The sequence below is a fragment of the Bombyx mandarina genome, chromosome 08, assembly GCF_030267445.1.
Source record: "Bombyx mandarina strain Sakado chromosome 08, ASM3026744v2".
Taxonomy (NCBI): domain Eukaryota; kingdom Metazoa; phylum Arthropoda; class Insecta; order Lepidoptera; family Bombycidae; genus Bombyx; species Bombyx mandarina.
In genome coordinates, this window is record NC_143215.1 from 12,530,125 (window position 1) to 12,546,465 (window position 16,341).

The window sequence follows — 16,341 nt, forward strand, 5'->3', positions numbered from 1 at the left end:
CCAATTTATTACTGGTGGTAGGACCTCTTGGGAGTCCGCGCGGGTGGGTACCACCGCCCTCCCTATTTCTGCCGTGAAGCAGTTATGCGTTTCGGTTTGAAGGGCGGGGCAGCCGTTGTAACTATACTGAGACCTTAGAACTTATATCTCAAAGTGGGTGGCGCATTTACGTTGTGGATGTCTATGGGCTCCAGTAACCACTTAACATCAGGTGGGCTGTGAGCTCGTCCGCCCATCTAAGCAATAAAAAAAAAACGTTCGATAGTAATATGCAGAACAATCATGAAAATACATCTTGTTCGTTACGAAAATGAATTGGTCGTGACATGCTTTTAGAATTTAATGTTTAGCTCGGTCACGCTTCGCTGTGACTTTCATTGTACATGCTTGTATAAAATACTCACATTTCGAAAGAAATAAAATCCGAATGTATTAAGATCTAACAAGTAAAAAAAACGAAGTAAAATGGTGCTGGTATATCGAAATAAACACGGAATAATACTATTTCAATATAACTTATTGAATTTACCAAATATATTATATTAATAATTTGGATATTTTCACTTGTAGGTTAGTTACGTTTAGAAAAATGTTCAAGAGCATCATCCACGTTAGTAATAGGTAGGTTAATGCAATTGTTTAATGTATTATATTGTGAATTTTTTTTTTTCCTTACATTATAAGTTAGATTAGTTTTCGTTATCGTGTTGTTTTGTCGTAATTGTAAGGAACGCTGTTGTACAAATTCAGCACTATGTCTTGTTTTGTCGTGCGCACATAAGTTATGTTGCAAGCCAGATTTTGTTTCTTTTTACTTGTGTTTTTTATGTATCTTTTTAGCTTGTGATGTGTATTGTGAGCCGAATAAATAAATAAATAAATAACTTTAACGATTTAGTATCTCGTTTATTACTCAATATTTCGAACGCTTTCAATTTCCGTGGCCACTGAAAACACAAAACGCAATTCTAAAAGGTGACTTTAAATATGTATTGTTATAATAAAATATGTGGTTAGTTTGAAACTTAAGTGTTACATAGAACAAAAATGCAAGGTACTCATGTTCCTTCGGAGTTTAAATGGGGAAAATTCTTCACTTAATTCCATAGGCGGATCGACTGATCAATTTGAAAACGCCACGAGTGGTCGGGCTGTTCTAAATAATTGAAATACCTACTCTAAATATTTATAAGTTATTCTCGAATTTTATTGATCAATTAATAATATCGGCAGATAAAAGGAATATCTATTGATAACTTGTGAAATTATAATCTCTCCATAAAATTTAAGTTTTTTTTATTGCTTAGATGGGTAGACGAGCTCACAGCCCACATGGTGTTAAGTGGTTACTGGAGCCCATAGACATCTACAACGTAAATGAGCCACCCACCTTGAGATATAAGTTCTAAGGTCTCAGTATAGTTACAACGGCTGCCCTACCCTTCGAACCGAAACGCATTACTGCTTCATGGCAGAAATAGGCAGGGCGATTGTATCTACCCGTGCGGACTCAAAAGGTCCTACCACCAGTAAATTCAACAATTAAAGTCAATAATTAAACGAACTAAAAGTCAGAATTCAAAATGACCACGACCGAAAGCAAAATAATGTGTTTTATTCCTCGCAGGAATGAAGGAATGACTTTATGTTATTTGAGTATAATTATTTACGGGTTTATTAAAGATTGAATCAGTCATCAGACAATACAATTGAGACTATATCCAAAAGGTCGTAAGGTGTTTATTGGCTTGCGTTGTGACTTCTATGAGCTCCGTTGAATGCTTATTACCAAGCGGGTTATAGACTCGTCTGTTCATACAAATCATAGCTTTCAGGACGACTTGATAATCACAATGTCGTTAATGAAGAATTCGGATTTTCCAATAAATTTCGCAAAACTCATTAAGCTAACCACGAATTATTCAAAATCTATCCATCCAAAAAAGAACGAACAAAAATTAAACGCCCCTAATGTTGTTTTAATGGCTGCGAACGAACAAAATCAATTTCGCAGTAACGTGAAAAGTTTGTATTCCGTTTCGTCGAATGCCAAATATCCGGTGACATATTGTTACCAAAAGAAATGGCGCACAAAGCGAAACTAATTGACGCGTAATCAGACTACGAGCAACAACAATAAGGCCATAAAATACGCTTCAGTTTACGACTAAATCTTTGGCATTGAACGCAGAATAATGTCCAAAAATTCTATTGAACGCAATGGAACATGTGTGAGACGCGCATAAGGGCCGTGAAAACGAATCTTGCTTTGTCACAGTCACGTCGGAATCGACGTCAGAGTATTACCGATACTCAAAACTGAACATTAGCCTTACAAAAGAAATAAGAAAAAAGTATGTACCTACGCTACGGTACGACAAAAAAAATCTTCGATGTCACGCCCATGCAGTTCCGAAGATTCTCACGCGATCCCGTGCTCTTCAAACAAACAAAGCTTGTACAACGCGCGGTCGACTCGATCCCAACGACACTCCAGTTTTGTGAAGCGTCCACTGCTCGCTATGTAGAAAGACGTAGCTTTTTAAATTGAAATACAGTAGAAATGGTATTGCTTTCATTTGAGATAGCGACAAGGATGTACTTTGAGGCTTCGTAACAAGACTGACCACAGCACCTCCAGAGTTTAATGTTACAATAAGATGAGTACAAATAGCCGCGAGGTTCGACACGTTTTTAAGTAAGTCTTATATATTTCAGTCCCGTGGGAACATGACTACAGAAGACACGATAATTGCCTAGTTTGCCTAAAGCACTGAACGAACCCTTATGACCGGTCGGAGCAAAAATAAACGTCGTAATTATAGGGCTAGCGTCCATAGGAATGCGGGGTCGAGACGCCCAACTTCCCGATTTGAATTATTGAAATGATATTTGATTTTATGTGGGTATCCATAATTGTGTATTGGCTATAAAAATCGGCATTCTTAGACAATACGTTCGTCGAAAGAAAACGAACCGAATCTCGTTAGTTTTTGTATAAACTTGAGAAACTGATAGAGCAACAAAAAAAAGCATTCATCGATTCTCTGCGGCTTACAATTGCAATATTTGCGAAATCGATTTAAATTGGACGATTGTAAAATATATACTTTCGAGATCGATAATGGTGCACCACGTTCGCGTTCGGTCCCCTAAAGAAACGCAACAGGAAGCCAAACAAATAAATTAAGAGTTTACTTGCTTCGAAATGCCATCGTCGATATCCAGCCGACCGCAACGGACCGTAGACTCAATCTCGTTGGACTAAACAAATATTTGATTTATAACAATATCCAGTGGGTCAGCGTTTTTTTTTCTTCTTCATAATTTACATTCCTTCTACGGTAGCCGATAAAAACGTGGAAATTTGTAATTATAGCCGTTAGAGCCGGCGTAGGCGTGTGAAGACTTCATAGCCAAACATACGCTTGCGTGTTGTATTTCTCGTTACAGTGCTTACGCTTTGAACAACTCATAAGTTGGTATTAACTAATCAAGATTCTGACTGGCCCGTTTGTTTAATTACAGTAATCTTATGAAGCAATTGAAAGACGGATAACTGGAGCAATAAACAAATGCGAACACATGACGATTATGAACTCTCGATTATAAATACTTCGATTAGTTTTTGAGTACGATTCCGGAAATATATTGTGCGTATTTTTTATATTTACGGGATCGCAGATTCGATTCTGGAATACAAGCTTATATGCCTAATGAGGCTAGTAATTTGTATTAAAATTTGTCAGTTAGTTTGCGAACAAAAACCACCTCAAAGTTTTAAGTATATTTATTGTCCCAATTTTTCATCATCATCATTATCCTGCCCTTCTCCCAGTCACCTGGGGTCGGCGCAACATGTCTTCTCCTTCCATACTCTTTTATCATATAACATTTCTTCACTCACTCCCCTCTTACCCATATCGTCTTTCACATAATCTATCCATTTCTTCTTAGGTCTATCTCTTCCTCTATATCCTTCCACATTCATAGTTAACACTCTCTTACCAACCTCATTTTCATTTCGTCTCATCACATGTCCATACCATCCCAAACGCGCACTCCTCAGCTTCTCTGTCACAGGTGCCACTTTCAGACTTCCTCTAACATATTCATTCCGTATTCTATCCATTCTCGTTACTCCACACATCCATCGCAACATTCGCATCTCTGCTGCATGCAATCGCCTTTCATCCGCCACTTTTGTTGTCCAACAAGCTGATCCATACAAGATACATATTGTCCCAATTTTTATTTAATTAAATATCTATTGTGTTTTCAATTCATACGATAGTCAAAGATAAATGCAAATTAATATCGATGTAACATAAGCCTAGTCATCAACCGGAACGCATCAATACTTTCTACTAACATCAATACCACTGCGACATCAAAGTGAAACTAATTTGTAAACAAGCATACACACTTTCGTTCAAAAAGTTGTGTTCTTTATTGCTCACGGCCCACCTGGTGCTAAGTGGTCACCGTAGTCCACAGACATAAACCACGTTAACGCCACCGCATATCTTGAGACAAGAGTTTTGAGGTCTCCGTTTTCATAGTACAACGACAGCCCCACCCTTCAAATCGGAACTCATTACTGCTTAACGGCAGAAATAGGCAGAGTGGTGGCATCTACACGTGCAGGCTCAGAAGACGCCCTACTAACAGTAATTACGCAAATTGTAAGTTTTGCCAGTTAAATTTTTTTTATACATATAAACAGTATTCCTTCAGCGTAGAAGTCATTCGTGAACATTTGTTCATTAGAAAAATTGGTACCTGCTTGCGGGATTCGAACACCGGTATAGTGGCATCACTATTAGTGTATCGGGCGCGTTAATACCTATTGGGCCACGTTAATATTATTAATTCTATTCTAATATTATGAGCGATGTGTCGTATTTTGCGACAGTTGACATTGCGACGTGTCTCAAGGTAGGTGGCCGCATTCACGGCGAGATATCTATCTATTGTAATTGCGACGTGTCTCAAAGTGGGTGGTCGCATTCACGTCGCGATATCTATGCAATAACATATATAAATATACACTTGAAATTTAATAAATGGAATTCGTTGGAAAAATTAGTCTTAGTTACTGTTACTATGATGGAAGGCAATGATAATGGCGAAGAGAAGAGCGTCAGCGCGCCTGGCGTCATCATTTTAGAAACACCATGGAACCAGCCTCTCCGTCATCTTCTCTATATATAAAAATGAATTGCTGTTCGTTAGTCTCGCTAAAACTCGAGAACGGCTGGACCGATTTGGCTAATTTTGGTCTTGAATTGTTTGTGGAAGTCCAGGGAAGGTTTAAAAGGTAGATAAATATGAAAATGCTCGGAATTAAATAAAAAATTACAATTTTGTTTTTCCTTTGATGTGTTCCCCGTCGGACGGATTACTTTTGTTTTTTTTAAGTTTATTTTATACAAAAGCTTAGGTCTTTTATTTATCGATTGAGGCACTACGAAGTCTGCCTGGTCAGCTAGTATATAATAAAAAAAAACCTTAATCTACAAAGCACATCCAAAACTTTAATCCCCCATTATGGCAATGAAAGGTTTGAATCATTCGAAACATCAAATGAAAGGTATTTGATTACATTTCGCTGAGCTTATCTGATGTCTGGACCCGCAACCGTCCTTTGCGAATCAGAACGCGTAAGATGAATTCAGATAAGGCCGACTTTACATAGAACTTCTAAGGAGGTACACTTTCATAAATAATTTTGAAAGTAAGTATCGAAATATTTTGTTTCGTTATATTTTTCATTCAGATACATTCAGATATATATATGTATTTATTTAAGTACGAGTATTTGTATCTATAAATATTATATATGTTATATATTATACACATATGTTTAAGTAATATCACCTTCACACTACACCTACCAAGCTTCATCTCTGCACTCCCCTAAGGTAGACTGTTAGAGAATGCCTATGGCATTAAGTCCGCCTTTATACTTTCTAGTATAAGAAGTTATAAATAAATAAATAAATAATAACATTTACAAAAAAATTCAAGTATGTAAAGTAACCACATATTCCCGCCCTCTCATCTCTGAAAAATACCATGATCGCACCACGCCCTCCACTCCACTTCCAAATAGTACTAATACAAGCTTATTTAGACTTACGCTCAGTATTATTTAGTAATTATACTAACATCCTATAATTCAATCTAACTCGTATTGTGATTTGCCAACAGATAATTGATCCATAAAACTCTAGACCTTACTAATTTTCAACAACTTCTGCATATTATTGCAACTTCACACAGTAGCACAGCAAGAAAGTTCAAAGAACTCATGACAAATCTCATGAAAACACAATTTAGTTCTTATATTCTTAATCTTTAGAACAAGACATCAGATTCGAATAACAAACAGAAGCATCGTGCATTTAAAAAACATCAACAAAAACCTATTAAGTTTTTTTTTTAATTTACACCACACTGTTCATGAATTCACTCAAGCTTGAAATTCGTTCAAAATGAACTGTAATATTTTTTGTATTGAAGCCTCGCCCTAAAATCAGCGTCCATATTAAGGGTACAAGAAGAGCCGGAGCACCCTTATCAATAAACCTTTCAAGTTCTATGAACATTAATACGTATTTGCCTTCAAAATCCATCTCAGGTCTCCGATAACGACGACTTGAAAACGCACACATATTTGTAAACGGATAAAATGAAAGCTGACCAAAAGTTCGGTGTGGACACTGGGTATTTGAATGCGAAGAGTTAAGATAGTACAGTGTTTGCACAAGTTTCTCTACATTTTACCTTTATTTATTTACAATAAAAACGTATTTTTTAAAATCCATAAATTGTACTGCTAGTAATGATGTTTTTTTTCTTCGGAATAATTATTTGCTAGTGGCATTTTAAGCTATGAGAGGCTCTACAACAAATAACAATTATGTTTTATTTAATTTATTCTATTATTAATTTCGTCACATTATTAGTCCGGAACAAGCTTATTACAGAGCATAGTACACTTTGGTGGTAGGATCTCTTGTGAGTTCGCACCGGTATGTACCACCACCCCGCCTATTTCTGCCGTGAAGCAGTAATGCGTTTCGGTTCGAAGAGTAGGGTAGCCGTTGTAACTATACTGAGACCTTAGAGATTATACCTCAAGGTGGGTGGCGCATGTGCGTTGTAGATGTCTATGGGCTCCGGTAACCACTTAACACCAGGTGAGCTGTGAGCTCGTACACCCATTTAAGCAATAAAAAAAAACAATTTTATACTAAGCAACGCACGTGCATCCAATGACTTTCATACATAGCATGTAAAACAGGAAGGAATGAATAAATGAATTCATATTAAATAATTTTGGATCCCGTGGCCTATTTAGGCGACGTAGAAAAACAAGCCTGATCGAAAACGTATTCGGTGGACCACCTGCGCGCCTCTGAGTGTTATCGTCAAATTTATTATAACTTGGAAGAGTTTCAAAGTTATTTTTTCTAAATAAATCTACGTCGAAGAAACTTTAACAGGATTCGTGTCTTTCCGAAAGAAAATTTAAAATGAATAAATACTTAACAAACATATTTTTTTGTTCCAAATATTTTTATACTAACTTAACTAGTTTCGCTTAGCTGAATTTGAGTTTTAGCTCTTTGACTAACAGTTGATATTCCCTATTTAAAGTCAGGAAAAAGTCGCCGGATTATCGATCACCCTACTACACACTCTATCAGTAGGTAAGTATGTGGATATTGAATTTCAATGTAGGTTATATGCGGGAATTAGTTTTGAAAAAAAAAACCTGCTATATACTATTTTACCAAAATAAGGCTTTGCTACGGAGCCCGAGCTGGCTGGCTGAATACATACAAGAATCTTACGAAAAACTGCAGAAAGTTTCAAGTGAATAAACCGAATGGACCGATAGGACCTCTTGTGAGTCCGCGCGGGTAGGTACCACCGTCCTTGCCTATTTCTGCCGTGAAGCAGTAATGCGTTTCGGTTTGAAGGGTGGGGCTGCCGTTTTAACTATACTGAGATCTTAGAACTTATATCTCAAGGTGGGTGGCGCATTTACGTTGTAGATGTCCATGGGCTCCAGTAACCACTTAACACCAGGCGGGCTGTGAGCTCGTCCACCCATCTAAGCAATAAAAGAGTGAGTGAACAAATCGATTATGTACAGACAAATATTCATTTTCAATTTAAACTCGAGCCATTTAAATACAAAGAACCCTTGTCTATACATCCAGTTTTTTTTTTTTTTTTTTTTTTTTTTTTCACTGGCGTAAATAGCCATGAAAGATCTGCTTAACACGTTGATCGCGTTATGCGGTTTAAAAGTCCCATGCGTGATTGTTCCCTTGTGCGACAGTTATAACCGCGTTCTTTCGCTCACCACAGGAGGCGACTGTATCTGTGTGGACATATTCGAAAACTTACTTTTTCATATACACTGTAAAAAAGTCCAATCTTTCCTTGAAAAGATCTCATACGGATTTTTTGAGAGTCCCTCACAAATGGTCCCGCAGTCAACATGTTAAGGAACATAGTCCAATTTATGCTAGTTTTATAATATAACAATAAAAAAACTTCAGAGGTGTCAAGGGACACCCGGATGGAACGAAGTTCCTTTCGATTAATTAGTGAAGGAATTGTAATTTTTTTTTAAGTTTATTTTTTAAGTTATAATAGTAAATTACGGCATTATGAAGAAGAAAAAAACAATACTATGAACTAAATTACTATTGTTGAAACGCTATCTCGAGAAACTGTACGCATTACGCGGACCAATCGGATACGAGCAATGTCACGCGATAAGCGCCTACACGTTGATTGGTCAAAATGACGGATCTAAAAAGTGTCGTGACAACTTTTCGTAAGAATTTTTTCCGTCTAGCCCCCTTTCACAACGCGCGATAAGGAACTTCGTTCCAAAAATATATAGTTTACAGTTTACAGGTACAGTCTCACCAACCTTTTGACTTCTATGTATAATTAAATTATAGAAAACCTATGCATTAATACGAATGTGTCTTTATTGTCATTATAGGCCAGCGGTCGGGGAACCGGGGTAAATTACCCCAAATGGGGTAAAATGAAATTTTGGGGGGTAAAAATGAAACTTTTGTGAGTAAAAAGTATGTATTGAAGTGAAACTTCTTTAGAATCGTTAAATTTTTAGTTATTGTTTTCTTTTTTAAATTATCATGGGAGCTATAATATGAAAGATGCTAAAAAGAGGCGATTTCATTTTTTTTGTTCTTCGCCATGGGGTAATATCAACTTGCACAAAAATATTTTAGGGTAATAATTAAAAAAGTTCACCGACCGCTGTTATAGGCAGACGAAGCATACAATCTTTATTGTTAGTGGTCAACGTCGCTCTTGTAAGTTATAGTCAAGGACACAGGCTAGCCGCTGCCTGATATATGAAGACTGGACATAACGCGCAATGTATCGCAAAAATGTATAGAATACGTGGTCAAGGAACGTTCTTCTTAAGCATATAATATTTAGTGCAGTCTGTATATGTAGATAACATATGTACATAACCGAGAAACTAAATTTATCTTCCGTAAATAAAGATACGATAAACAGTTACGATAAAATGTTTGTTTTAAATAAGACGTTTCCTGCGAGGAACTGAATAACCACGAGCATCAATATTGATACGTATTGATACTGATTCTATTTTAGAGCAAATACTAGTGTGATATTTTTTTTACATTGAACTACCGTTTTCTCAAATGGATCGGGTCTCGTAGCTTTAGTAAGCCATTCAAAATGTACATTTATCATGTATGCCTATAACGGCCGTCTGGTGTAGTGGTAAGTGACATGGTCACTACACAAAGGGGTCGCGGGTTCGAATCCCGCCAAGGGAAGATATTTGTATGATAAATATAAATGTTTTTTTTTTGTGTTAAGTTTTTTTGTGTTAAATGTTAAGTGGTTACTGGAGCCCATAGACATCTACAGCGTAAATACGCCACAAACCTTGAGATATAAGTTCTAAGATCTCAGTATAGTTACAACGGCTACCCCACCCTTCGATTTCCAGGGTTATGGATGTATATTAAATATATGTATGTGTATAAGAAAAATCTTACATTTATATCCCTTATCTGGTACCTGAAACACAAGTTCTTTACGCACTTAGCACGGGACCAGTTAGCGTGGCTTGATTGTTATTAAATATTTATTTATTTATTATTTATTTATTAACTGTTTATTAATTGAAAATTAAGAAGAGCACATTAAAGCTATTGCATTACGCAATTTGAAGAAATTGACAAAGCGAATATCTACAGAACCATCAAATAATCTTATACGTTTGGTTCTCGGTATTTAACGCATATATTTTAACCCTACAAATATCAAACAAAAACGTCGTGCATAAAATTAGCCACTTCTTGTGAATCAACTGAAGACCTTATTTATCTATTCCGTGAACTGAAGTATGACAAAAATAATTAGCTGACACGTGTTTTAAGGGCCCCCTACTTAAAAGGGATTCCTTCCAATTCCTTATTAAACTTACTGTGTAATTGAAAACCGTAACACGAACTTTGTGGGCAAAAAAAAAATTGGCCGGTGTAATTGTCACCAACTGGGCATGTTCGATGTATCGTATGACATAAACAAAGGATTCGATTCGTATTTTGTATTTAGCACCTGGTGCCGAGGGGTAATTACAATACCAACCAGAGAGAGACTTGTAATAAAAATCAAACCCACAAAATTATAATTTGCGTAATTAGTGGTGGTAGGACTTCTTGTGAGTCCGCACGGTTAGGCACCACCGCCCCGCCTATTTCTGCCGTGAAGCAGTAATGCGTTTTTTGGACATTTTACTCCGCTTACAGATCATGAGGTAGAGTCTGCCGAGAATAAACGCGGCACGGTCGCGGATTGGTTTTATACGTGGGCGGAATGTCATGGATGACACCCAGGGTGACACCCAGGTACTTGACCTTTCTGGCTCAGGGTATGGGTTGGCCCAATAGGGTGATCGGGGCCAAATACCCTTTCACCCGTCGATATCACTATTCTAGCGACTAAATAGTGCTGCAAGTCAAGAAATTGATTTAGAATGATCTTATAAGCTTCGCTCTGTCAAAAATTGAACTTCCAAATTCACTCATCTATACATATATTAATACGTGAAGCAAAAACTTTGTATCCCTTTTTACGAAAATTGCGCGGACGGAGGAGTATGAAATTTTCCACACTTATGGAGAGTATAGAGAAGAAGTGCACACTGCACAATGCTAATATTTTTTTTAAATAATGCATAAAAGGTACATTAAATCAATAAAGAAAACCTTACACACGCTACCATGTATTTGGCACAACACATATATATAAATATACTCTTTGTTTATTGTCAATTGTCAAACTTTTGTTAGTGTTTAAAGTCTGTAGTCAAATTGAGAATAGATGAATATTGTTTGTCTTTATTATTATTTATGTATAATGTAATTTTGGCGAAATCTGTGATTATATTAAATAAGTATAATAGTATTTGACAATATAACCATAATAATGTTTAAAAATAAAATTTCAATTGATTAAAGTCGAATTGCGACTACTGCAGGACCACTCATACATATTTGTTTGTCAATTAACAAGGTAACACATCTCCCAACCCCAAAGAAGTTTTTTTAGGCGGCGGACGTGTGGACGACCGAACATCCTACCCGTGTATTTAGAGGCTATTTATTTTTTTACCCATAGAAACGTGCGTGGATGAACTGGCTATATTACTCTATATACAAATATAAAAAATACAAAAGTTACTGGCTGTTTGTTAAGTTTTTAAAAACACTCAAACGCATGACATGACCTTCTTCAAACGAGGCTTGTGGAGAGTATTAAGCGGTAGGCAGCGGCTTGGCTCTGCCCCTGGCATTGCTGAAGTCCATGGGCGACGGTAACCACTCACCATCAGGTGGGCCGTATACTCGTCTGCCTACAAGGGCAATAAAAAAAAAAAAAACAACAACTGATTTTGATGAAAATCTATATGGAAATTATTGGGAATTTGGACAAGAATGTAGGTTATTTTTGAACCGATAGTTGAGTATTAATCTTCGCCAACGCAATATAGTCCACGCTAGTGACACTGCGGGTAGACAGTTAGTAACATTGTAATTACAAGTCAGTTTGTTTGTTTGCTACGCTTTCATTCCTTAACCAATCATTATGAAACTTTTCATACACAATATCAAGGTTATTGAAACTAGCATTTCTTCACTAGTTTTCTTGAGGAAATAAAAAAGCGAGCGAAACCGCGGGCAAATAGTATATCTATAAAAAATATCACTAAGCTTCTTCGATCATCAATAGTAACTAGATAAAGGGACACGTATAAAATTAAAGCAAAAGCTGTCCGCGTGAATATACACACCTATAGCTACATTCGTTTACTAACAAACGGAGACAAAAGTTTTGAAACAGTTTTAACTTCAAACTAATTACAACTATGGTACTTTGTAATAAAGTCACAAATCTCCATAACATTATTTAATACTTACGATCATTCGTCACATAAAATAAGCAAAGTAATAAATTAATCCTGTCACTTATAAATAAAAAAACATATGTTAAACAACTTTTAATGTTAAATCAACCTTAAGAAGCAACAAATAAAGTACTTTTTCCCTTTATTGCTCTGAGAACTAACATCGTTTTGTTTTATTCATTTTTGCTTCTTGAAATTTCGATTTCTGTTTACTACAGGAGGTAAGGGAGTGTCGTTGAACACTAAAATTATTTATTAATGAATAAAAGCAAAAGTTTAGTTGTTTACTTTTTATGTTTTGGAAATTTATGTTTGTTAGTATCTATACATTATTTATTATTTTATTAGCGTTGCGTTTTTGTGTAATATATATTTTTATAGTATATATTTAAGTTTTCGCGACCAGTGCACATAATAAAACAACGTTTAAACGGTTTCAAGCGCGGTATTTTTATTACAATGTTTCGGCCACGTTTCAGTAGCCGTGAGCACGGAAGACAAAGATGTCCAGTGTCAATGAGCGGAGATCTTAGCTGGCTTATGAAAGTCATCTCTTGTTTCTCTGGCGACAATCGAGATCCATTCTGCACACGTGATTGCTAGGAAAGCTAAAATAAAAAAGGAAAGCTAAGTATCTAATGAGAGTCCAAAAAAGAGACACAAAAGCAGCATTAACCAATTTTAACCAACTAATTTTGAAGTACATCTAGCAAATTTAAAAAAATTATTAAAACACATATCTACTCCGTGCGTTTACTGTTCTGTTAAACAAACGTTTGTCCATGTGTTGGCCGAGCCTTGGCCAACATTTGTAGCGGTGGCTAAAAATCGGTAATTTTGTTCAAAGTTTAATATTATTTATTAGTTTAAAGCCTAAAATATAGTTTATACTTCATGTACTTACCGAAAGTAAGATACTTCAGCCGTTAAATTGCTTTTTCGGGCATTATTTTTGCAACTTTTGAATACACACTGCGGCATTGTGAGACGGGTTGACATTGGCTGTGTTTGAAGTGAACTAAACAAAATAACAGCTCACATTTCAAGTGAGCTGTTATTTGACGAGACGGATTTTCTGCACCGACCGTGTATCTAGTTACTATTGTTGATCGAAGCTAAGCTTCCACAAAGTTTTTCTGAATTCATCTGATTTATACGAAAATTACATTTTAGCCACGGCTTCTCATAAGGAAAGTGTTCCGTAAAATTTTTGCTTTGAAAGCAAGTGTTCCTGATACCGAATAGATAACGTCAACCATGTCAGGAGTACTACTGATACTGATTAATAAAAATACAGAGAATTTTATAGCACGATATGTTTCTTTTCAAGTTATACTTCTTTAGGTTCGTTATGAAAAATTGATGAGAGTGAAATTTTACGATGCGCGCGCACCGTGACACAAAATTAACAGAAATGAAGTTGCCCACTAAATCGCTCATTACAATACGACCGACGTAACTTGGCGAGTCTGAATATAGCCGCAGGTGAACTTTCCGAACCATTACCGAATTTATACGATGTCAAGAAAAGGGATGTCCAATATGCGTGTTTGAGGATGTTATTTAATAGTTTTTTTTTCAAATTGATTAAGATTTAAATAAAAAAAAAGAAATAAATTTAATAAAAATAAAGTATAACTTCTTACGCGCGTACATAAGTACTCGCACCCTTTTTTTTTACGTTGTAATATATTATGAATGTATCATTTTCATTCAATTCATTTATCAGTTCACAAATAGTTAATATTTGTTTCACTATTTCTATTAATGAATGTGTGGCAATCTGTAACAATATGAGTAGGTAAGTCATTATCAATGACGAGTAATAATTTGTTGCAACTAATTACCACGATTACGTAATGACTAATAGCTTTAAATTTTCGTTAAGGTTTTTTTTTTAATTTATTGGTTAGTCATACTCTCATTAGAATTAAAACATCAATCGATGAAAAATTTCGTATTGCGAAATGTAACATAATTAACTTTACACGCCGCTTTTTCTTGAAATAGGTAGGTAGCGGCCTGGCTCTGCCCCTGGCATTGCTGAGGTCCATGGGCGACGGTAACCACTCACCATCAGGTGGGCTGTATTCTCGTCTGCCTACAAGGGCAATAATAAAAAAAACCAATGGAACGTGATTTATTTATTTTGGCAATATAACCAAGAAGAAAGTAATAAAATGAATCTTAATCTTTTATATTATGTAAATACATTTTTATTAAAATGATCAATGTCAATCAAAATCATTAATCGAATCGACACATTCTCTTGAACGACGCAATTCACACCGACAAGATGAAGAAAAAAAAAAACAATACATATTTTTATTTTATTTAAAGACGGCATAATAATATACAAACCACGGCGTATACCCAACAATAAGTCGTATTTCTTGTCGCATAAGACATTTTATGTCATAACCAGATCGTGCCCCGTAACAGACTTGTTCGTAGAACAATAGACTGCGAAGTTTGCGTTCAATACCGACCGCGTCTGTTGAACAAAGCGGAATGTCAGTGATGCGACTGTTTTGGTTAGAGAATATTACGATACAACCATAGTGAAAGTGATAGTTTTTTAGTCCGGTAACCGTCCTCGTCGAACCCGTCTCTTGCGACGAGAGGCTCGACGAGCGAACTAACCCATAGACACAGCCCACTGAGTTTCTCGCCGGATCTTCTCAGTGGGTCGCGTTTCCGATCCGGTGGTAGATTCTGCGAAGCACTGCTCTTGCTAGGGTCGGTGTTAGCAACTCTCCGGTTGAGCCCCGCGAGCTCACCTACAAACGTTAGGGCGAAGCTGAAATAGCCTCTCAAGGCTATCAGCATAGGTAGGAAAGAAAAAAAAAAAAGATAGTTTTATTAATTAACGATACGTTAACAATAACTTACAGGAAAAATCTGTCGCGTATTATTTCCCAGTTAAATATAAATTAATCTTAAGCAATCAATCAAATGTAATCAAATCTTAGTTCTATAATATTTTTTTTATTTTTGTTGGTAATGCACTTTCGATTGTACCTATAATTGAGGTGATATATGCCATGAACTTTTGTTAATTGTTCAATGTTTTGTATCGATGATCACTTTGTTGGTGCAACTTAATAAATAAATAAATACCTAATTTGCAGGGTAAACTGCAATTTGCAAAATTGTACTATCTTCTTTTTTTTTTGTCAAAAATTTAGTAAAGTTTTACTATCAAAAGAATTTTGATGTGACACATGAACTCGAATCATAAAATTAGACCGTGTCCTGCATTTCAGCCTAGCAAAACTCCGTCTCTTCCCTTAAGTGTCGTAAAAGTCAAGAAAAGGATTCACCAGTAGTTCCCGGAGAATAGTTTTCTTTGGCATAATATTTCTTAGGTTTAGCGAGTCTCATACATTGAACGCTAGTACATAAAACTCTATATATCGGAAATCGTATTATGAAAACATCACCCTGTACATACCGACTGACTTACGAGCTCCATAATCCGCTAGCACTCCACAATTAAACACCTACATATCAACTAAAGTTACTCGGTACGAAAACCCCACATTAAAACTTGCCTTACACACATACATGAACAACCAAAATTCCTTAATACTATGCAAGGAAGTTAGACAAAGCAGGAAGCCGCCATATTGTTGAGAAGTTTGCTGATTTCCTCTCACGGAGCTGCAGCCTCCGAGCTTCTACGGAAACGGATATAAATCCGCTGACAAACCCGACAGCCTGTTATTAATTAGGGTATCGCCATTACCGTTACAATTGTGCTATAACTTTTGAAAAGTATGCTAATTTCGTACGTGTTTTCCGAGTGTAATGTAAAAGAGAACAGTTAGCCG

The 16,341-nt window shown here is 36.1% G+C and overlaps 1 protein-coding gene and 1 long non-coding RNA gene across 5 annotated transcripts in view; both read right to left on the bottom strand.

Moving 5' to 3' along the window:
* The window catches only part of LOC114242972 (kin of IRRE-like protein 1), a 93,572-nt gene that overhangs the window by 69,154 nt on the left and 8,077 nt on the right, over positions 1–16,341 (bottom strand). The window lies entirely within an intron of this gene.
* Positions 12,934–14,002, bottom strand: LOC149502575 (uncharacterized). The gene is made up of 2 exons (XR_016323432.1): positions 13,413–14,002; positions 12,934–13,116 (listed from the first exon to the last, which is right to left on the bottom strand). It is a non-coding gene; the product is annotated as an uncharacterized LOC149502575 (long non-coding RNA).